General features: G+C 38.3%; 1 long non-coding RNA gene across 2 annotated transcripts in view; it reads left to right on the top strand.

Moving 5' to 3' along the window:
• LOC129531843 (uncharacterized) overlaps positions 1-23,226 on the top strand; it is a 190,007-nt gene that overhangs the window by 107,974 nt on the left and 58,807 nt on the right. For both annotated transcript variants that reach the window (XR_010129936.1, XR_008677278.2), the window contains one exon: positions 20,735-20,822. This is a non-coding gene — a long non-coding RNA (uncharacterized lncRNA). The remainder of the gene's footprint in view (positions 1-20,734; positions 20,823-23,226) is intronic.

Genomic DNA, 23,226 nt, shown 5'->3' with positions numbered 1-23,226 from the left:
AGAAAGAAAATTATTTACCTGTGCATTTCCATGGTTTCTATTGCCATGGCAGCCAAGATATTGTATTGCAAAGACAAGAAACAGAGAGACAGAGTTATTAGTAACAGGATTGAGGGGGTTGTTTGCAAGCCCCTGGAGCAATACTTCAGATACCTAGGGCTTTTGGGGGGTAGAGCTCACCTGTGGGGGTGGTTGATTGGCTGTTGTTCAGCTCATCTTAAAGAAGTAAAACAAGGAGACCAGATAAAATGTTGGAAAGGTAATTATGTTCTACAGGAGTTCAGCTCTCATCTTTCTGGGTTGGTGCCCTTTAAAAAATTGATGGTTCTTTATGTGCTTAATTAAAGTTTGGAATGGCTGCTCACCTCCATAAATCATTTCTTCTACCCAAGGAAGCAGTGTTGGCTGTGGCAGTGAGGAGTAACCAGGGCTACACTGAATTCCCTGGGGCTAAAAACTGAATGCTATTTATTGGAGCACTGGAAGAACATTTTCTATGCTGAATGCCATAGTTCACTCTGCAGTCACTGAGAGCTGAGAGAGTTCCAGCTGATGCTTTCTTTAACTGGCTGATTTTCTTTCCAAGGCAAGCTGGAAGAGAAGTACATTCAGCATGACAAGGGTTGAATAGCTTGAATCATCACCTAGGTAATCAACTGTAATGCTAGTTCTCTAAGGAACTAAAAGATGAAGCTTTCTTTTAGAATTTCCATTTAATTTTCCCAGTTTGCCTTTAGAAGCAGGGGTATGGTTAAGTACAAGTACCCCATTTCCCAGGGAAGGTCATTGAGGCCCAGATGGAAAGGGACATCCTAAAAGGCACACAACAAATGAACAATGGAAACGAAAAGAAAATAACGTTATGAATTTGGGATGGAATTAGAGATCAGAGCTAACAAACTGAGCTGTTATTTCCTGAGCAACTCTGGCTTCAGTGCAAGAATTTAGCAAAAACATTTTGGCTCCTCTAATCCTTCTCCTTAGTTCTGTTGGAGCATTTCTGAGTGGGGACAATGCCCTTGTCTGGTCAGTATCACACTGGGCTGAACACTGGCTTCTAGTCAGAATCTTCTAGTTCAATCACTTTTGTTTTCACTCATAAAGTGGTAGAATGTTAAGGTCCACAATATTGCCTGCATTCTGCAGCCACCCATATGTCACCACCTACCTGCTTTATCTCTTTGTCACATTTTCATCTCTTTCTACTTCAACTTTCCTTTGATTCATCCCCAAAAGCTTTCCCCTAGGCCACTTGGCAGTATTCCCTCACTAGTCAAAATCTGGTGGGTCTTTCTTGAGTGAGCTCTCAGAGCTGACCTCCTTTTTTAAGACATCTATTTGCATGCAGGTGGCCATCGATGACATCAATGGTTTTGCAGTATTGAGCCACATTTTGGATTTTACCTAGAAGATGTGCAGAATATAAATGTTTTCATGAGGTATGTGGGCCAATTTCTCATTCAGGATGAGAAATGTTGCAGTTGAAAACATTTGGAAACATAAACTGGCTGCTTAGTTTCTGTGGGTGTTTTCATTCATTTATTTAATATGAATGCATTAAGAAATATGAGAAAAACAGTTTGGTGCTCAGAAAATCATACTACAGTCCCTCTCCCCTAGAAGCTTACAGTTTGGCTAAAAGGAAAAGCAATATAAGGCAAATATAGTGCAAATCAAATAAGTACATAGACAATAAGGAGTCTATAAAGCAATTTAAAGGCATAGAGGATGGAAATGTTGGAAGAGACTTTGCTGAGGAAATTGCCATCAGCTGAGGGTAGGTCAAAAGCTAATAGAATTAACATAAGGCCATTCATGTAAATTAAAAATACACATACAAAATAACACTATATTTCAAGGACATGTGTTTGATCCCTTACAACAAACACATTAGTGTGGGTGTCTTTGAATAGGGAGAAACAGGAATGAGTATGAGGGTAAGCAGAAAATAAAATAAAAGTAAGAATTTGCTCAAATTAGTAATTATAATGTGCTACGAAATACAAATAATTCACCTTCAATCTTTATTAGCAAAGTGACCTTGGATAAGTCTGTCAATCTTTATCTTAGATACAGCAGGATGGCCTCATCTATAAAACGAGAATAATAATATATTATTTTCAGAGTTGTTTGTGGAATGGAATGAAATAAAGTATGGAAAGTACTGTCTTAGTCTGCTTGGTCTGCCATAACAAAGCTCTGCACATGGGGTGGCTTAAGCAACGTAAATTTCTCTCTCATAGTCCTGAAGACTGGGAAGTCCAAGATTAAGGTGCCAACTCTCTTTCTGGCTTATAGATGGCCACTTTCTTTCTGTGTCCTCGCATGGCAGAGAGAGAGAGAGAGAGAAAGAGACAGAGAGAGAGAGAGAAGAAGAGGAAGAAGAAGAAGAGGAGGAGGAGGAGAAGTTGGAGGAGGAGACAAATTCAGGGAGAAAGAGAGAGAGAGGGTGCTAGCTCTCTCTGGTATCTATTCTTATGAAGATATTAATGCTATCATATCAGGTCCCCACCCTTGTGACTTTATCTAACCATAATTACCTTAAGTCCTGTCTGCAAATACAGCCATATTGGGGTTTAGGGATTTGACACGTGAACGTGGAGTGGGACACAATTTAGTCCATAGCAAGTATCTAGCACAGCTTCAGAAACATAGCAAGTATTCAAAATCAGTTCTCTCTTCCCCAAACCATCAACCTCCTATCTTAACCCTTTTTTACATGGTACTAACAAGATACCAAATAGAGACTTTGGGTTAAAATATAACTGATGTCTGTTTTATAGATTATCAGAAGGAATAAACTCAGTAACTTACTTGAATTTTGCATAATATTTCGGTCTATCTTTTCTTATTGTTTTGAAACCTGTATTTTTTATTCAGCCATATGTTCTGAATAATTATCCATTTCACTAAAGGTAAGACTAGATCACTTTAGCTAGTATATAATATCATAATTCTATGTGTGACTATTCTGTAATTTATTATCTATTGTGTCATTATCTTATCTGCTGATTGACATATTATCTACTGATTTTGATCTTATCTGCTGATGGATATATTATCTACTGATTTGCTATTGTATACAATGTCATGATGAACAGATGCCTACAAACACAATTGCACTTGTGTGTGAGTTCATGGGTGTGTGTGTGTGTGTGTGTGTATATTTGTGTATGCTCATCTTCAGGTTTCATGCAAATTGCTACATGGCTATTCAGAATATTCACTGTGCTTTATTTTTTGACTATTCTCAGTTTACTTTGTTTCACATTCTGTGACATTCCATCAGTCTAGCACCTGGAACCATTGTCTCCTCCAGGTATTTCTCATATTTTGTCCTCTTTCCCAGCCTATACTTCGGCAGATAACCTCAACACTTACCTTGCTGAGAAGAAACCCTGCCATGTTCTGCAAAGCCACTTACTCAACTTGCCAACTTTTAAAATTAAACACCCTGAATTGGGAGAATCATGTGGCTGCACTAGATTTCTTGTGTTAATAAAATTCAAATTAAATGCAAGCTCTAGGCCAGAAGTAAAAGGCCATGGACAAGAGAAAGAGTGCCAATTATTTCTTCGAATCAACAGAAATGGTACTTTTCTCCACCTGGCTGCATTTTTCTTTCTTTTTTTTCTTTTTCTTTCTTCCTTTTTTTTTTTATTTCACCCTCTCCCTTCTTCCCTCACAAACTTTTTTTGTCCTAACTGTGCCTATTTTTCTACCCCTGCCCATATGTTGCAATGAGAGACTTCTTAAAATCTCTTTTCCTGGCAGATGCTGATGTGTTAGCTGGTCAATAGCTGGGGAATGAAATAAAAATACAAATTTTGTGCTTTGAGAATATCAAGGGGAAACTACCCTCCATTCCAATCTCTCTGCATATCCTATTTTACCAATTCTTTAGGACATCCTCTCAAGGATCTCTTTCCTCTTCCTAAAATACAACTTGGATTAATTGAGTACTTAATTATATACTCTTTGCCAAGTGTTTTCAGAGTGTGAATTTTGTTTACCTCAACAAAATTGTGGGGAAATTTTGTTTTCCTCAACAAAATTTCCAAAGGCAGAAATTTTGTATTCTCTTGTTTTTTCTGCCTCACTCCTACTATGCTTATAAATAGTAAATAGTAGGGCTTCCATAAACACTTATTAATAGATCAACCAAAATATTGGAGAGGTGAGGAAGAAGGTGTGGACCTAACACGTATCCTCAGATGACCTTAAATCTAATAGTGTATCCAGGATACAAACATTACAATGTTAAAGAACATTTCCCACAGCAGATAAGGAATCATCTTTTATATCCAGCTGTAGAATGGAGAATGCCAAATTATCTAACTCTTGAATCACAGTGCTCTTTTCACCAATCTCTCTTATTTCATATAGCACTTTTAACTTTGCAAACTTTTCAAAGAGTTTTTGTCTACATACATTATGCTTCAGGAAAGAATTAAAGATTTTAAAAGTCATGAAAAAGTTTCTGCTGGGATAGTAGGAGTTGAATATAAACTGTGGCTTTTTCTTATAAAGCATACCTACTTTTTTCTCATTTATAGCTTTTTTACAGCTCTCATTTGTGCATTTATTTAATACACTTATTATGCACTCTAGCACCTACTATATGTGTCAGGCACTGTAGTAGGCACTGTGGGTGCTGTAGAAAGTAAGACAGACAAGGACCCAATATTCATGGAGTTTACTGCACCTGAAAGTTGAATGATGAAGTAAGAAACACATTTATAGAAAAGAGAATCTTTCTCCACTCTCTGCCCTCACTTCCCAAAAAGTAATGCCCTTTTTGCGGTGCTTTGTCCAGAGGATCCTTCTAAAACAACAGAACCAAACAGCTCTCTGCTTGCTGAAGCTTGCATGGGTTTTAACTCCTTACATCCTAAAATGGTGCCAGTAGTGTTCACCTACCTCCCACACCAAGTTTCTGCCTTCTGTTTTGCCTTCTTAATTGGGGTTTGCTCATGCTTTCTCTTCCTTCAAGCCTCATAAGAAAGGTAGGGCCTTTGCATTCCTGCTGAGCATTGCTGCCATTGTTTTATCACCCTTAGAATACCTCCTTTATTTCATATCATTCAACCATTTCTGATTTGTCCCCATGTATCATTGATACTGATCTCTGCCCCTCCTCCACCCTTACTGAGAATTTGGGCATCTAATACATGAAAATTCCTTATACTCCTTGTTCTGCTGTGATCCCAGATGATTTTGATTTTTGATTTTTCGGTTTGTCATTTGTTTGTTTGTTTGTTTGGACAACAACCTGTCCTCAGCTGAAACCTAAAAATGCTTTGAGAGACCTTTGTCATCTGTTCATTTCAGCTACCCACATCCACTAACACTCTAGATCTTGAAACCAGTAGAACCTAGAAATATTTCTGTTCTGAAATCTTAACTTCAGTGTCTGACCATCTGGCCAAAGCATCCTTCTTTTTCTTCCCAGTCACTCTCTTACATTTGAACAAGAGTTTTTAAACAAATTCTGGAAAGACCAATTCTATGACAATATCAAGATCTACAGACCCAGATTACCTCAGTTGGCCACTTGGCTTTACTTGCTCATATCCTCAGCTAGACTTTATGGTTCATTTTGTGATTTCCTCTCCTTTGCCCTCCTGCAACCAAGCCTTGGTTTCTCTACACCTATTCCAAGACTGCTGAGGAAAAGTATACAACCATGCAGACTGGAGCCAAGACAAATTCATTCCAACTATTTATCTCTATATCTATATCTATCTATCTAATCTTTCATCTACTCATTGCTTTAACTCTATCAAGACAAATTCATTCCTTCTATCTATCTATCTATCTAATCTTTTGTTGAACTGCTTTAACTCTAATCACTCTCTTTGATTTTTACTCTTTACTTTTTCTCCTTTTCCCTTAAAGTCAAATTCTGAGGCAGATTATCCACACTCATTGGAAACAAATAACTGCAAATAGTTACTTATCTATCTCTCATTTGATCTCCAAATCTGTAAAACCTGTTTTAAACTTCCAACATTTTGTGCAATTGGTTCTCCAAAGTTTAGTCAAGGCATCATTATTTCTAAACCAATGTGTCATTATCATTTATGGTACCACATGTCTTGGTCCATTTTGCATTGCTATAAAGGAAATACCTGAGGCTGAGTAATTTATTTTAAAAAGAGTTTTATTTGGCTCACAGTTCTGTAGGCTTTATAGGCATGGCATGGGCATCTGTTTCTGGTAAGGATCTCAGGAAGCTTTTATTCATGGCAAAAGGCAAAGGGGGTGCAGTCATTTCAAATGGAGAGAGTGGGAGCAAGAGAGATAGGTGGAGATGCCAGGCTCCTTTTAACAATCAGATCTCTCAGGAACGAATAGAGAAAGGGTTCATTTATTACTGCAAGGCAGCGTCAAGCCACTTATGAGGAATCAGACCCATGACCCAAACACCTCCCACCAGGTCCACCTCCAATGTTCAGGATCAAATTTCAACATGAGATTTGGAAGGGACAAACATCCAAATTATATATCACTGCTACAACATTTGAGCATCACCCCCAAAATCTGGGTTATTTGATGTCATTCATTGATTCTTCTAACTCTGATGGTTCCATCTCAACCTCTCTTCAGGAGTCTCATTCCCGCTCTTCTTTAATTAAATTCCCAATTCCACATTCCTTAAGTTCTTTCCTTAATTCACTCTTCTTTTCTCTATATACATAATCCCTCTTTTATACCCAAAGGTCCAACTCCCCCTTGGGCACTGATGTCCCCAAATCTTATCCCCAAGTCAAAAATCTCTCCAGAGCTGCAAATCTATCTGCCCGCTGGGCATTCCACTTGAACATTCTCTAGGCATCACAAGCCCTAAATATTCAAAACTAAATCCACCTTCTTTTCTTTCAAATATGTTCCCCACAAATCTGTGTCTGATGCATAGTTGGTTGCTAAACAGCCTTTAACTGTTCAGCCTTTATCTGATTAGAGAGGACACTGAGCTTGGAATCCCTGAATAACTTATCCAAACAGCTCCTAATCCCATTCAGATCTCTTAGCTCTTCATTTGAAGAGCTTAGAACAATTTATCATCATTAAGTATTCTCCTTCATTATTGAGAATGCTAAGTCTGAGATAAACTTCATTAAATGGGGTCCCCAAGCTTCAACTCATAGGTTTAGTATCGTCTGGAGCTTTCCCCAAGTGAATACAGCAAGTCAGGAGTGGAGTAGGCAATAACCTGCTTTGTGGATTCCTGAGTCAGGCAGAGTGTGATGGCCTGTCCTGACAGCCCACCAGCTCTCAGAGTCTTGCTATTGGAACTCACAGGTGAGATTTATTTGGATGTCTTCTGCAAGTGATGGAAGAGTCTAATCCTTGGATTCAGTTTATTAGTTTGTTTAACCTGTCAGCATTATTCTGATTGTTTAGTGCCAGTGTCATAGGCTACAAGATGGAAAATAGGCGAAGCGGCTAATAAGTTAAGAAAACTCTGATTAAGTTCCATGAGGACTCAACAAGCATTGTACAGGTTAATTGAATTTTTATAGATTAATTCTCCTTTCCCGATTCTAAGAGGTTGTTCTCTTTCAAAGCCCTCTGCCAAACCGGTGATGGGAGAAATTAAAAATCCCAAACTAAATAAATTGTCCCTGCTTTTATCCTGGGGATCATAATGCACAAAGCAGCAAATATGAGATGTGTAGGGAAGAAATAGTAACTGAGTCTTAGGGTTCTGTGGACACAGCAATAGGTATACAAGGTAAACTTCTGACCTAATAATAAATAATCAATCACACTGAGGATTTATTGACTCTAATGCTTGAAAAAGTTTTCCAGACCTTAAGCAAAATTCTAAGTGGTCTGTGCTTTTCATATTTGAATAAAGTCACACTGGGATTGAGCTGAGGCTACTCTACGCTAACTATTATCCATAAATTAGAAACAGATGTAGGTGAAAATATGCATTTTAAATTAATAGAAGTTATTTTTAGGGAAGTTTTAGATTTACAGAAAAATTGAATGGAAAGGACAGAGTTGCTGTATAACTGCCAACACACAGTTTCCACTGTTATTAATATCTTGCATTAGTGTAATACATTTGTTACAATTGATGAACCAATATTGATACATCACTAACAGATTTCAAAGAATGTAAAAAGACATGTATCTACCAATATCATACAGATTCATACAGTATCATACAGAATAGTGTCATTGCCCTAAAATTCCCCCGCTCTAACTACTCATCCCTTCTTCCCCATCTCTGCCACAAACCCCGGCAACCAGTGATGTTTTCCTGTCTCCACAGTTTTGCCTTTTCCAGAATGCCATAGAGCTGGAATCATGGAGGGTATGGACTTTGTAGATGGGATTCTTTTACTTACCTTAAGCTTCCTCCATTTCTTTTCATGGCACATTTCTTTTTATACCTAAATAATATGCCATTGTATAGATATGGAAATATGTATTTTTAACAATAGACCATAGAATCCTCCTGGATCTCAGAGACCCTAAAGAAGAAGTTACACCACTTTCTTCTCTCTCCAATGGGGAAGGATCATGTAGAATTCATTTACTGAGGGAAGACTGGTTTATAAATGGCAACCACATCAGTATACTGTTGAAAAAATTCTTTCTACATTCTCCGCCTCAATTGATGCACTGTCACAAATTTCTTCCACCCAACCACCCAAAACCTGAAGACTTTAACTCCTAAATTTCTTAAGTTTCATTAAATCTTATATTTTTTAAAAAATTCTCCCATTTCTAACTAGTTCAGACTCTCATCGTTTCTCCACTAACCACTGTGATACTCTTCTATTTGGTCTCTCTGATTTCAGCTATGCCCTCCTCCTATCTGTATTCCTCATTATTGCTCAAGAGATCTTTCTGATATATAAATCTTATCATGTCAGTCTTCTGCTAAAATCATTTGGTGACTCTTCACTCCCTTTGCATGAAGTTCGAGTCTTTCATCTTGCCTCTCCAGGTGTATTTTTGGTTCCTCTCTGTCTCACACTTTGACCTGTGCCAACACCATTTCTTGTGTAACATTTTTCCTGACCTCTTTGACTGCTTTGCTCTCTTTTCTCTTTCTGAAATGCCATCCTATGACCCCCTAATCAACTTCACTTGAATTTGGACTTAGCTGACACATTCCATATTACAAGATGCCTTTTCTGAAATTACTTTTTCTTTTCTCTCTTCTGTCTAAACTGTGTTGAGTCCCCTGTTCTGTGTTGCAATAAACCTTGTCCATATCTCTCCTTTTGAACCTCCCTTATCATGTCTTTATAAGATTATCCAATTCCATACAGGCCTTCTACACTATGAAGGCAGAGATTCATTCACCATTAAATTTGCCACCCCTGGCATAGAATCTGATATATATATAACACAGTTTACAGATACTCCTTAAATGAATGTAACAGCAGATGTCCAAGGCCAAGCTGACTCTTGACTGGTTACTGTGTAGAGCTCTTGTGCTTGAGGGCCCTGACTCTCTCTGTAAGGAGAGGATCAAATAAGATGATTACTGTTGGCCCAAGCCATGGTCTTAGGCAGGAGGAACCTGGAGTGGACTACAGTATTTTTGGTAATGATCCAGTGCTGTATGCTCCTACGTTCCCTGCTAATGTCTTTGGACTCCATTCCAACACTTACAGATTATTTTTCTCTCTGCTCATCACTTGGCATATACCATATTTCCCCACTACCCACCTCTCATCCCCTCTATCTCCCCTGTCTCCCCTTGAGTACAGTCAGAATATAATCCCTGTGAAGCTTTCCCAATAGGAGACTATGAGAGTCATCCCTCACCTGGCTCCCTTGGAGTCAGAGCTGTGCGATCTGGACTTTCTCATGAAATAAGAACCTCTGGGCCGGGCACAGTGGCTCACATCTATAATCCTACCGCTTTGGGAGGCTGAGGCGGGTGGATCATATTTGAGGTTAGGAGTTCGAAACCAGCCTGGCCAACAGGATGAAACTCTGTCTCTACAAAAAATAAAAAAAAAATTAGCTGGGTATGGTGGTGGGCTCCTGTAATCCCAGCTACTCGGGAGGTTGAGGCAGGAGAATCACTTGAACCTGGGAGGCGGAGGTTGCAGTGAGCCGAGGCTGCACCACTGCACTCCAGCCTGGGTGACAGAGAGAGACTCTGTCTCAATAAATAAATAAATAAGTAAGTAAATAAATAAATAAAAGAACCCTTGACTTGAAGAGGGAATTTATTTGAAAAGACTTAGTGACATCAAACTCTATGTCTCTGAGAGTCATGGTGACAATGCCTACCTCTCACATTTCCCATTCCTCTCTTCTCTCCATCTCTGGCTCAGGTTCCTCCTATTCATTCTCTCCTTGGCAATACTGGGAAGCATCCCTGCTCCTTTTGCTTGGAGTGGCCATTTGCTTTTCTCAATGTTTAAGGTCAAACTAGACCAGCTCTGTTCACTTATAAAATATCAGACACCTTTCCCCTCTGTCACTTGACTAAAGAGTAGCTGCAAGGAATGTGGGAGAGGCAGAACAGAGTTCTGACGTGTTTAACCTACTTCTTTAGTCTTTTCTTTAGAGAGTTTCAGCTATCTTTTCCTGACCAAGAAATATTAGCTGTCTTCTTAATGAAGATTGAGGTATCTTGAGAGGGTTGTCTAGAAACCTGCTGACAAATGTGACTGTAATTCCTTAAGACAGGACTGTTTTTTGAGAAAGTACCCTTTCAAGTACCATGCAAATTAGATCTAGATTTTATGGTTGCTGAGAAAGAAGGGAACTAATATGAATTGAATGTCTATTCGGCACCAGGCATAAAGCTCAGTGATTTGCATAAATAGCTATCATTTCAAATTTTTCAACAACCATAATAATAAAATTTTCCAACATTTGTTGAACTCTAATTACATGTCAGGACCTCTGTTAACAGATTTACTTGACCAATTTAATTTCAGCCTCACAACCACACAGAATATAGGTATTTTTAAATTATCCTTGCTTTTCAGATAAGAATAAAACATAAAGAGAAGTTAACAAACTTGACCACAAAAACATAATTAGTAAAGCAAGTCTCAGGTTTGTTCTAGGACCAAATGAATCTGTGCCCAGTCTTCTACATAGGATGCTATGCTGATTTTTGACTGCAGGAGACAGGCATTGTTGTTATTATTATTTTCAGTTTACAGTCCAAGAACACAGTTTGAAAACAGAGACAAAACCAGGTTGGAAAATCAACCTTGTCTTATCCTCAACACAAGGTCTTCAACTCACACTCTGATGGAGTAGAAACTGGAGGTTCTGACCCAGGATCCACGTCCTGAAGTGGGGCCTTGTGAATGAGGTGTGGGCTAAGAAAAGCACTACATCGTGCTATCCCAGGGACACCCCGAAACAATCTCTCCAGGTTCCTCTGACTCCAGGCTACTTTGTTGTTTTGTAAACATCAGTTATTTCTATTTTGGTCTTGAAGTCTCTACTGGGAGAGGGGCTATCAATTCCTGCCCTGCCCTAATGAGCTCCAGGGGAGGTGGTCATGTATATTTACAAGCGTGCCTTTCAGGGTGCACTTCTTAATCCTGGTGGACAACCTAATGTCTAAAAGTCCAACTCATGACCAAGTGTCCCTCTCACAAGAAACTTATTTATGCTGTCAGATGTCTTTATGGCTCTTGTCTGACTTCTCTTCAGCTTGTTTCTACCAAGACAGTCACTTTCTAGGAGAGCCCTGATGAGGAAAGGGTTAGGTTCAGCCGTGTTGGTGAGGCAAGGCACAGAGGAGACCACACAACAAAACACATGAAATTACAGAAGCAATTTTATTACTTACAGATTCCAGGGAGAAGAGGGCTGCAGCCTTCACAGGACCAATGAGAAGTGGGGGCTGAGGGAATGCCTGGATGCCTGGGACACACACTTAACGAGCAGATGAAGAATAAGAGAGAGAGTGAGAAAGATAGAGAGATAAGAGAGACTCACGGATCAGTCTTCACTGAGATCCAGAGCATTACCCATGCAGATGTCCCTCAGGACATTCTAACTGGTGGATTTACAGCAAGCAGTCTGAGCTCAGTAGAGTATGCTGCTACTGGGAGCACTCAGTGTGGCACATATTGGCAGTCCATGCAGGGTGTGGGGGCCAGTGGGGCAGGTCGAGTAGCATGTATCTAGCTGTCCTTTAGGGATGTGGTCACTAGGAGCTGGTTGTATAAGCACATATCTAAATCGATCACACTGAGGAACTGGGAGCAGGTAGAAAACTGGAAACTGCGTCAAGGGTGACTGAAATTCTGCTTCTGGTATGAAAAACTTAAATTTATATTGAAAATGGATGCCAAGTCAACATAAAGTTATAAGAATTCAACTACATTTATTTATTCGCAGTACATGTAAGTCTAGAGAAGGAACAAAGAAACTGGTATATCCATCCCAGAACAGTATCTTAGTATTCTAAAACTGGTTGAATCACAAAAAATACATTGGATTTTAATGCAATTTCCACTCTGCTGTTTCCACTTACCTTAAGGGATTGAATTTCCAAGGCTCACCCAGATGAGGCAGACTAATGTCCCCAGGAGAAGTCACTTGTCAGACAAATAGGATATCCCAGGTGGCCAAATATACCTTGATTGCAGGCTCATAAACTGAAGGATTACGTGTACCTCATAGAATGAGGGAAAAGATCTCCCTCAATGGTTCTTTTTCTGTTAAAATACATGGCACTATTGTAAGAACTCAATAAACGTCTGCTAAGAACTCAATAGGTATCTATTGTGGTTATAAAGATGAAAAATTGAGCAAAGCCAAATTGGGAGTAAACTTTGGGTAACCAGAGATAGACATTGTCAGAGTTTTTGGTCATAAGGGAGACATGTAGACTCTTTTTAACATGGCACTTGGGCTCATAAAAGATCTGGACAGTGAGGCATGAAGAAATGAATTGCTGACTAAAGTAGTGGGTTTTATTGAATACCAACTGATCTTATCCGCCATCCTTATGCGTAAACTGTAGAGTAAAATATTCTATGAGATCTTCGTCTTTGTAGAGAATTCCAAACTATCTTGAGTGTGACAAACCAAGATGACAAGGAAAGACTATAGTGGGGTTTTGTACAAAATTTGTGGGAGTGGGCATAATAGTGACCAGGGGAATTCTGTGTATACAGAGGCAAAGCAGTGCATTTCAGGTTACTAGTCACAGGGATTGAAGGGAAGAAAATGTCAAGTGATTATAAAACAAAACTTGAATATTTAATTGGGAAAAAAGTTTAAAAATTATTATAGGACACACAAATATATATATATATATATACATACACACACACACACACAAACACATCTCCATGAGTATATATGCATATATATACACACACATATCTACATATATACATATATATACATATATATACACACATATATACATATATATATATTTCTGCATGTATATAGGTAAATTCAGGTGCACAGATGCAGATTTGATCCTGATCCTAGAGTTAGTGTTACTACCTTTATTAATCTGTGCATGGTATGGTATCTTTTCAACGTTTTATTATATTCTACATTCTTTTTACTTTCTCGATCTTACCCCAGTAGCTACCCACAGTTAATTTACATTATGGCTTACGTAGATATTATTTTATATAAAGAAGTCTGACTATTCCACACATGACTTTTTCTGAAACCTACCAATGTTGACATCTCTCTATCCGCCTGTCAATATAGGTTAACATAGATCAATCTATAGATAGATAGAAATTTAGAACATTTCTTTGGGAGAGTATTCAGCCTTAAGAAACAAGGCACTTGGCCAGGCGCGGTCGCTTATGCCTGTAATCCCAGCACTTTGGCAGGCCAAGGCAGGTGGATCACAAGGTCAGCAGATCGAGACCATCCTGGCTAACACGGTGAAACCCCATCTCTACTAAAAATACAAAAAAATTAGCCGGGCATGGTGGTGGGCACCTGTAGTCCCAGCTACCTGGGAGGCTGAGGCAGGAGAATGGCGTGAACCCGGGAGGCAGAGCTTGCAGTGAACTGAGATCGCACCACTGCACACCAGCCTGGGCGACAGAGCAAGACACCATTTAAAAAAAAAAAAAAAAGAAGGCAATCTTGTCTTTTAGGACAACATGGATTAAACCCATAGGACACTATGTTAAGTCAAACACATCAGGCACAGGAAGATAATCACCTTTTAATCTCACTTAACTGTAGAATCTAAAGAAATTGAACTCACTCAAGCAAAGTAAAATGGTACTAAGGGATTGAGGGATTGTTGGTCAAAGGGCAGAACATTTCAGTTAGGCAGGAGGAATAAGTTCAAAGGATCTATTGTACATCATGACAACTACAGTTAAGAACAATATATTATATATTTGAAAATTACTAAATAAATGTGTTGTCACAAAAAATGTACGTAAATAATGCATATACTAATTAGTTTGATTTAGACATTTCAAAATGTATACATATATCAAAGCATGTTGTGTACCATAAATACATATAATTTTTGTTAATTAAAAAATGAAATTAAAAAAGGCAATTTAGAACATTTCTTTTAACTGATGAATAACACTCCATCCTTCTAAGATGACACACTTTTGGTGGACACAGGCTGTTTTAAATTTTAGGTATCGCAGACCATGCTGAAAGCAATATTTTTGCCCCATTTATGCATATCTCTGGGTATCTGTGTGAGAATTTTTCCATATCTAGTATTTGAAATGTGCGTATTTAATTTTATTACATACTTCCAAATGGCTCTCCAGAATCTATAATAGTTTTCAAGTCCAGTGTTTTCAACATTCTCACCAGAACCTGTTTTCATCTGACTTTAATTTTTGCCAGGCAAATGGCTATAAGATGATGTATTAATATTATTTTGAATTGCAGGGTTTTGATAACTAATGAGATAAGACATCTCTACATGTGCATTAGCCATTCTGGTTTTGCCTTTTGTGGAATCCCATTCATAGTTTCCTCAGCTTTCTGTTGAGATTGCTATGTTTCTTTTGCTGATTGGTAGGCATAACATATACTCTAGATATTAATCCTTTTTTAGTCATACATATGATAATTTATTCTCCCACTCCATAACTATTTACTACTTAATAATTTTTTGGTTTTCTTTTTAACATTTATTTTATTTTTTAAACTGACACATAATAATTGTACATATTTATGGTTACATAGTGACGGTTTGATACATATAATGTATAGGGATCAGATCAGGGTAATGAGCATATCCATCATCTCAAACGTCGATCACTTCTTTGTGCTGGGAATGTTCGACATCCTCCTTCTAGCTATCTGAAATTATATCAGATATTATTGTTATCTATAGTCTTCCTACAGTGCTGTAGAGCACCAGAACTTACTCCTCCTATCTAGCTGTAATTTCGTATCCTTTAACAAATCTATCCTTCCTTTTCCTCTACCTTTAGTATCCTCTATTCTACTTTTTACTTCTATGAGATCAACTTTTTTAGCTTCCACATATGAGTGAGAACATGTGGTGTTTAACTTTCTGTTCCTTGCTTATTTCACATAACATAATATCCTCCAGCAGTGTCCATGTTGCTGTGAATGACAGGATTTTATTCTTTTTATGGCTGAATAGTATTCCATTGTGTATATATATATTACCTTTTCTTTACCCATCTGTTGTTGGACACCTAGGTTGAGTTCCTATTTTAACTATTGTAAATTAGGCTGCAATAAGCATGGGGGTACAGATGTCTCTCCAATATATTGATTTTCTTTCCTCTGGATACATGCCCAGTAGTGGGATTGCTGAAGCATATGGTAGTTCTATTTGTAGAATTTGAGGAACCTCCATACTGTTCTTCATCGTGACTTAACTAGTTTAAATTTCCTATGAACAGTGTATGAGTTTGATTTTCTCCATAACCTCACCAGCATTTGTTTTTTTTCTTTCTGATAATAGCCATCCTAACTGGTGTAAAATGACACTTCACTGTGATTTTCATTTTCATTTCCCTGATGATTAATGATGTTGAGCATTTTTTTCATATATTTATTGGCCATATGGATGTCTTCTTTTGAGAAATGTCTATTCAGATGATTTGTCCATTTTTATTTATTTCGAGATGGAGTTTTGCTCTTGTTGCCCAGGCTGGAGTACAGTGGCTTGATCTCGGCTCACTGCAAGCTCAGCTTCCCAGGTTCAAGTGATTCTCCTGCCTCAGCCTTCTGAGTACCTGGGATTACAGGTGCCCATCACCATGCCTAGCTAATTTTTTCTATTTTCTGCAGAGACAGGGTTTCATCATGTTGGCCAGGCTAGTCTCAAACTCCTGACCTCAGGTGATCCACCTGCCTCAGCCCCCCAAATTTCTGGGATTACAGTCATGAGCCACAGCACCCAGCACATTTGTCCATTTTTAAATTGGATTATTTGTTTTTTTGCTGTTGAGATGTTTGAGCTTCTTGTATATTCTGGATATTAACACAAATACTTTCTCCCATTTTGTAGATTGTCTTTTCACTCTGTGGATTGTTTCCTTTGCAGTGCAGAAGATTTTTAGCTTGATATAATCCCATTTGTTTATTTTTGCTTTTGTTCCCTGTGCTTTCGAGGTCTTATTCATAAAGCCTTTTTTCAGACCAATGTCCTGAAGCGTTTCCCCTGTTTTGTCTTCTAGAAGTTTTATAGTTTCAGGTCATACATTTAGGTCTTTGATCCATTTTGACCTGGTTTTTGTATAGGGTGAGAGGTGGGAGTCTGGTTTCATTCTCCTGCATATGGATAACCAGTTACCACCTAATTTTGACATTTTCAAATCCTCTAAATGTTTCATTTTATGGTTTTTTTTTTTTGCTCTTGAGGTTTTGTTCAAGAAATTATTTTCCTTCTCTATTGTATATTTTCTTCAAATGATTTTGAAGTTTTACCTTTAATATTTTTATTTTTAATCTACCAGGAAATTATTTTTATTTACTCTTTCAGATACAATCTAATTTTAGTTTTCTCCATATCGAAAACAGCCTTCTTGATCTTGCCTATCAATCTCCTTCCTGCTGCCCTATATTGTCTCCTTTATCAAACAGGAAGTTATATATATATGAGTATATTTTTGTATTCTCCAGACTGTTCTCTTGGTCTATTTCTCTCTCTGTGACCCATTTCTACACTGTTTTAATTACCTTGGCTTTGCAATATGTTTTAACATATCACAACTTTTTTTGAGAATTTTTTTCTTGTCTTCTTGAATCTTTACTTTTTTATGTGCATTTTATAATCATATTGTGTGATTCCACCTACCCACTCCCTCAAGTTTCAACTGGAGTTGTACTACATATTTGGATTAACTTGGGAAGAACTGATAGATTTTTAATATTAAATCCTCAGTCAAAAAACAAAATTACACAAATTTAGTTTAAAAATCTCAATTGGCTTTATTACAATTCTAGAATTGGGTATCAGTTCATTTTGTAAAATAAAAAGTGTTTCAATGAATCCAGCAGAGGAGTATGGCTTTATAGACAGAAAAAGGACTGAAGAATGCAGAAACAAAGAACAAAAAGCAGACTGATTATTTCAAAGTTATAATAGTTTCCTTGTAAGGCAGGAACAAGGAGAAAGAACAATAGAAAAATAACTGATTGGTTAACATCAGGTTACTTCAGGCTACCATATTTGTGTAAGAACCTAAGATGAGAGAATTTTGTTATCATACGGATTGATGATTTGAACTGGTCTAATTAGGAGATTGGCTGTCTCTGGCTCCTGATTTCTCTAAAGGTCTGATAACAACTCAGTTTTCCTTAGAAACTTTAGCATGTGTAATTCCACTTTGATTTTTAGTTTGGTCTGTTGGTGCCTAGTACAGAACAGAAGCTTGATCCAAAACAATGGCCCACTATAATTTTTAACACTCATTTCCACAAATCTGGTACATTTCTCCTTTACTTCAGTTCTCTTCTGTCCTTCAGTAACACTTTATAATTTTCTCCGTAAAATTTCTCACATTTTTATTAGTCAATTGCTTTATACTTTGCATTTTTATTTTCATAAATGCTATCTTCTTTTAGGTACATTTTCTAATCAGTAATTGCCAGTATAAAGATACTATTGATTTATTTATGTTGGTATTTTACTTTTCATCATTTTATCTAATGTATCCAATAGCCTGTTTATTCTCTTGAGTTTTCTGTATAAAGGATCATAGTGCATGCAAATTACAGTAGTTTTATCTCTTATTTTCAAGTACTTAGACTATGTTGCACTTTGTTGGGGGTTTCACTGTATTAGTCGGAACTTCCAATATTATGCTTAACAGCAATGGTGATAATAAAATATTTGCTATGTTCCTAACTTTAACAAAATGTTTCTAAGATTTCTTCATTATGGAGGTTTTTGAAAATATTTATAGTTTGGACAGTTCACTTTTAAATTTTTCAAAGACCTTTCATTTTTAAATTGAACCTAAGTGCTGAATTATTTTATATGGTTTTCCTACATACATTTAAACCATTCTTATGTTTCTGCCATCAATGTCACTGGTTATCATGTAACCTCAGATTATTAACAGACTCTTCCTCTTCCCAAGACTACTGAAGAAATCTTGTCTTTGCCCATGCACTTATTGGGTGTTGTTGTCCATATAGGAACTAACAGGTGAGGAGAAGGATTTAAAGAAACTTGGGTGCTGCAACCAATTTTTAGAAAACTAAAAGGATTTTTTTCTCTCGTTAAAGATATAAATCAATGCAGAATTGAGAAACTGAGATAGTTAAAGCCAGCATAGCCTGGAGAACTTGAAGTAAATTAGAGAAAGTGGAAGAGAGACTGGGGGCAGATATTCTATAATGAGTAAGACTTCCAGAAAAAAATATTTTTAAGATTGGTGAATGTTACTAATGTCTTTTTCTGAGTAACTGAATAACAATATTGTTCTTCATTTTCTTTGGTTCTTAGACTTGTGTATTTCTTTAGAGTGGCCATCTGTGCTCAGATTGGGCCACAGAGTGGTGAACATTAGGTGATTTACACCTCAGCTTGGAAATCCTAAATTTTCATACTTGTGAAATTTGAGGAATAAAGAAAGCACAGGAATTATAACTTGCATATGTGGATTAACTAAAAAAGCCCAACAGTAGGAAGCTCTAGTCACCAGTTCCTTAAGTATGACTCTGCCCAAATTACTTAGTTGGTGATTGGCCGGGCGCTATGGCTCACGCCTGTAATCCCAGCACTTTGGGAGGCCGAGGCAGGTGGATCACGAGATCAGGAGATCGAGACCATCCTGGCTAACACGGTGAAGCCCCGTCTCTACTAAAAATACAAAAAATTAGCCCGGCGTGATGGCAGGCGCCAGTAGTCCTAGCTACTCGGGAGGCTGAGGCAGGAGAATGGCGTGAACCCGGGAAGCGGAGCTTGCAGTGAGCCGAGATCGCACCACTGCACTCCAGCCTGGGCGACAGAGCTAGACTCCGTCTCAAAAAAAAAAAAAAAAAAAAGAGGTGATTAACTTAAGTGATTTCTAAGGACTTGTTTGGTGCTGATGCTCTGCAATCACCTGTCACTATTGGTCAGAATGTGAAATAGTAACAAAAGATGTCCACTCACTGTACTTAAAAGATAGTGCGTCCCCGGTGACAGTCGCTTAAAAGTCAGCAACGTCCCACATCCCTAATCTTTAATTCAGAGTTGACCCTTTCTCCCATCTTCAGGTGCTCAGTGATCTCATACTATTCTACAACTGGTACAAACCCCCACTCGGTGCTCCCCAATTCTGCCCACGTAGATAGACCCACATTGCAGGCATCACACCATCCTTCCTCTAGCAAAGCTGATCTATTGGTTGCATCATTTGCAGAAGCAGTCTTCAGACCTTTAAAATGTGGAATTAATGTGGTCAGTCTTTTCCTTTGGAGGTAGTTACACATGCAATTTATTTATGCATTTTCTCCTAAGGGCAGTCTTATTTTTGTTTTTGTTTTTTATTTGAAACAGAGTCTTCCCCTGTCACCCAGGCTGGAGTACAGTGGGACAATCATGGCTCACTGTAACCTTGAATTCCTGCTCAACACATCCTTCTGCTTTTCAGCCTCTTGAGTAGCTGGGACAACAGGCACACGCTACCATGCATGGCTGTTTAAAAAAAAAAAATTGTAGAGACAGGGTCTTGTCACCATGTTGCCCAGGCTGCACTAAAACTCCTGGCCTCAAGCGATCTTCCCACCTCAGCCTCTCAAAGTGCTGGGATTATAGACATGAGCTACTATGCCTGACCTTTACCCAGGCATAAGGTTTTAACTGAAATGTATAACATTAGTTAGTAGAAAGAGGTACTGATAGAAATGTGTAGTTGGCCAGTCATTCTTCTGCAGAGTTTCCAATAACATATAGTCAATGTCTTTTTGCTTACTTGTAAAGTGAACTGTGTATGCTTTCGTTCATATGTAAAATCTTCTTCTTGATGCTTCATAGTGTGTATACTCTGTCTTTCCTAACCACACCCAGTTATTCTCATTTTTCATTCATTCATTTAGCAAGTATTTATTGAGTACTTTGTGTGTCAGAAATTATGACAGGCACCTGTTAGGTATTAGATTGTGTTTAAATGCAAAATCAAACAAAACTTGGAGTAAGAAAAATATTCCTCAACCAGGTTTGAGAGATCCCTATTTAAAAATTATTCCAGGATAGGGGCTAAAGTCTATGCATTGTAGATGAAACCTTTGGTAATACAGGTGTTCCACACCCAGCTTAAATAATACTCTTGACCTTCATTCACAGAACAAAATATACAGCTGGATGTTTGTCACAATTCTAATGTCCCTGCAAAGATGAGATGCATGAATCACACAGCAATCTCATCAAAAAGGTAAGAAAACAAGGGTATGTTTTATCCTGATGGATTTTACTAGCTTAAATCCAATCACTTTTATTCTTTCATCTTCCTTTCCAAGAAATGTGTTCCTTTTTTTCTCCTTTCAAAAACTAGCTGGCTGCTTAACGCCCCGTATACAGCTAGTATTAAACTTTATCTCTTTGTAATTAGTGTTTGTGCACAGAGCAATTAATTAAATTACAGTATTGGTCATGTTTGTATCTCACAGGAAACTAAAGGACCAAAATGCTGATGTCTAGAGAAAGAATCACTTCAATGACTTTGATTAATCTGCTATAAAACATCCTCAAGCCCTCCAACAGATGTAATACTTTATCCCTTGCCTCCCGTTTGCATTTTATAGTTGGAATTGGGAACAGACAGGCTTCATATGTGTGTAATTGCTTCTGAGCAGAGGGACTAGTGTGATAATTTGAACTGAACTCTCCAGTTTGTGGTTTCAGAACTTTCTCCAAACACATCAGTCTGGTCACATACCACCATTAAAATATGATGTGTATACAAGAATCAGAGCACTTGCTAGCAGACCTATAACATTAATATTTAAGTTTAATTGAACATTTACTGTATGTCAAGAACTATGCTATGTAGTTTGCATGTATTATCTCACCATAATAATACTATCAGGTAGGTATAGTTACTATTTCTTTTAGGTAGTTGTGGAAATTAGGTGCAGAGGGGCAAAGCAATTTAGCTAGATTCTCAGCTAGGAAGTAGCAGAGCTGGAGTTCAAAATCAAGCAGACTGACTCCAGAGCTCATGTTCTTGACAAACTTTTTTACTGACTTCCAATACACCACCAAACAGGCCTGCAGTACCACATTAACTAATGTGGTCCCAAGAGCTCAACTCAAGGAAGCAGAGAGAATGGCCAAGGGACTCTGACAGAAACATGCAGGTCTGTCTTCTTCCTGGGGTCATGAGGAAGAGGGTAGCATTGCTCTGAGGCCTGCCCATAGAGCCCAGCATGGCAGGTCCTTCAGTCTTGTCAGGGATTGGGGGTGTGTGTGTTTGGGGGTAAGAGGGGAGAAGTGCACAAGGAGAAACTGTAGAATTCTTGGAAAGGAACTCTCCTCACATGACCACAGGGAGATGGGCAAGACCCGGTGTGAGAACCAAATGCAGCGCTTGTTCAGAGCCTCTCTCACATGGGGACTGAGAGGTCCTGATGACAACAAGGCCTTCCTAGGTGTGCTCTTTGCTGAGGGATGGGGCATCCTTCTGTGCTGTTAGTCATTTTTCCTAACTCACTCACCTAAGGTGCAGGCATCATTTTTCCTTTCTAGAGGTCTTTCCTTCTGCTTCAAGTCCTCTAGACTCAGCCACTCCTGTCTCCCTCACTATTGTCAGATGTCTCCAGATTCTAACCACCAGTATTTCAGGCCCAAGCGATCTCAGACTTGTCATTCTCTTTAGTACTGCAGCATTCCCCAGAGGAGAGAACCAGAAATCCCGTAGAAAATGCAGAAGTAGAAGGTATCTCATAGAAGTGATACCTAGGAATTCTTGCCACACAAACAGGACTGTTGGCATAGAAGTTCTCATTATGTTGGGTCCAGATATATTTTAGGTCCATGGTATCTGGAGGCTACTGTAAACAGCCTCTCAGGAAGAATATGCATGGGCCTAATTGTGCACAATTTTAAACAGCAATAAAAAAAATTCTCTGGGGTGGAGGGTGGGGTGCAGTGCTCCGTTATATTGAGGATCCAGTAGTGATAAGGCTCAGAGAATAGAGACCCCAATGAATGGCTCCAGGTCCAGAATAATTTTAGGCATCTTTCCTCTCAGGGGCATGGACCAAAGTCTTGTTTTGGTCTACATATTCTATTGACCAATTTTCATTTTAACATTTGTTCCAGAGATAGATAGGAATTGTTCCTTGGGACCCCATTTTGGCTCAGTGTGATCAGTTTATCTTGCACTCTGCTATGCTAGAGTCGGATGTCCATACCACAGCCTAAAAAAGAGTTTCAAATTCTTTCCCTGAGAAAGGCTACACTGTGTTTCCCCCAGACACTTCATTTACTTTCTGATACCCAGGTATGTGAACACTGTTGGTAGTGCCATGAAGTCATCATTTATGGGCAGACTTCTTGCACTGATCCTTTAATGCACAAAGGTTATAATAGGCTCAAAGGCACATTTTGGAAAACAGAAATGAATTAGGGCTTTTGCTTCTAGCCTCACTATGAACCTCAGAGAAAAACAAAAGGATGAATCACTTCCCTAAGTTACTATTTGGGTGTAATAGGTACACCTTCTCTCTCTAGGGCTCTCCTTCCCTCTTGTTTTCTCTCTTCTTCTTCCTCTTTTTTTCTTCTGACCTTCAATGGTGATTATGATTTTTATTTGATAAGTTGGCCCCACCATTCTT

This window comes from Gorilla gorilla, chromosome 12 (genome assembly GCF_029281585.2).
Source record: "Gorilla gorilla gorilla isolate KB3781 chromosome 12, NHGRI_mGorGor1-v2.1_pri, whole genome shotgun sequence".
Classification (NCBI taxonomy): Eukaryota; Metazoa; Chordata; class Mammalia; order Primates; family Hominidae; genus Gorilla; species Gorilla gorilla.
Note: the sequence above shows the minus strand (reverse complement) of the source record. Positions and strands in the feature narration are given on the sequence as shown.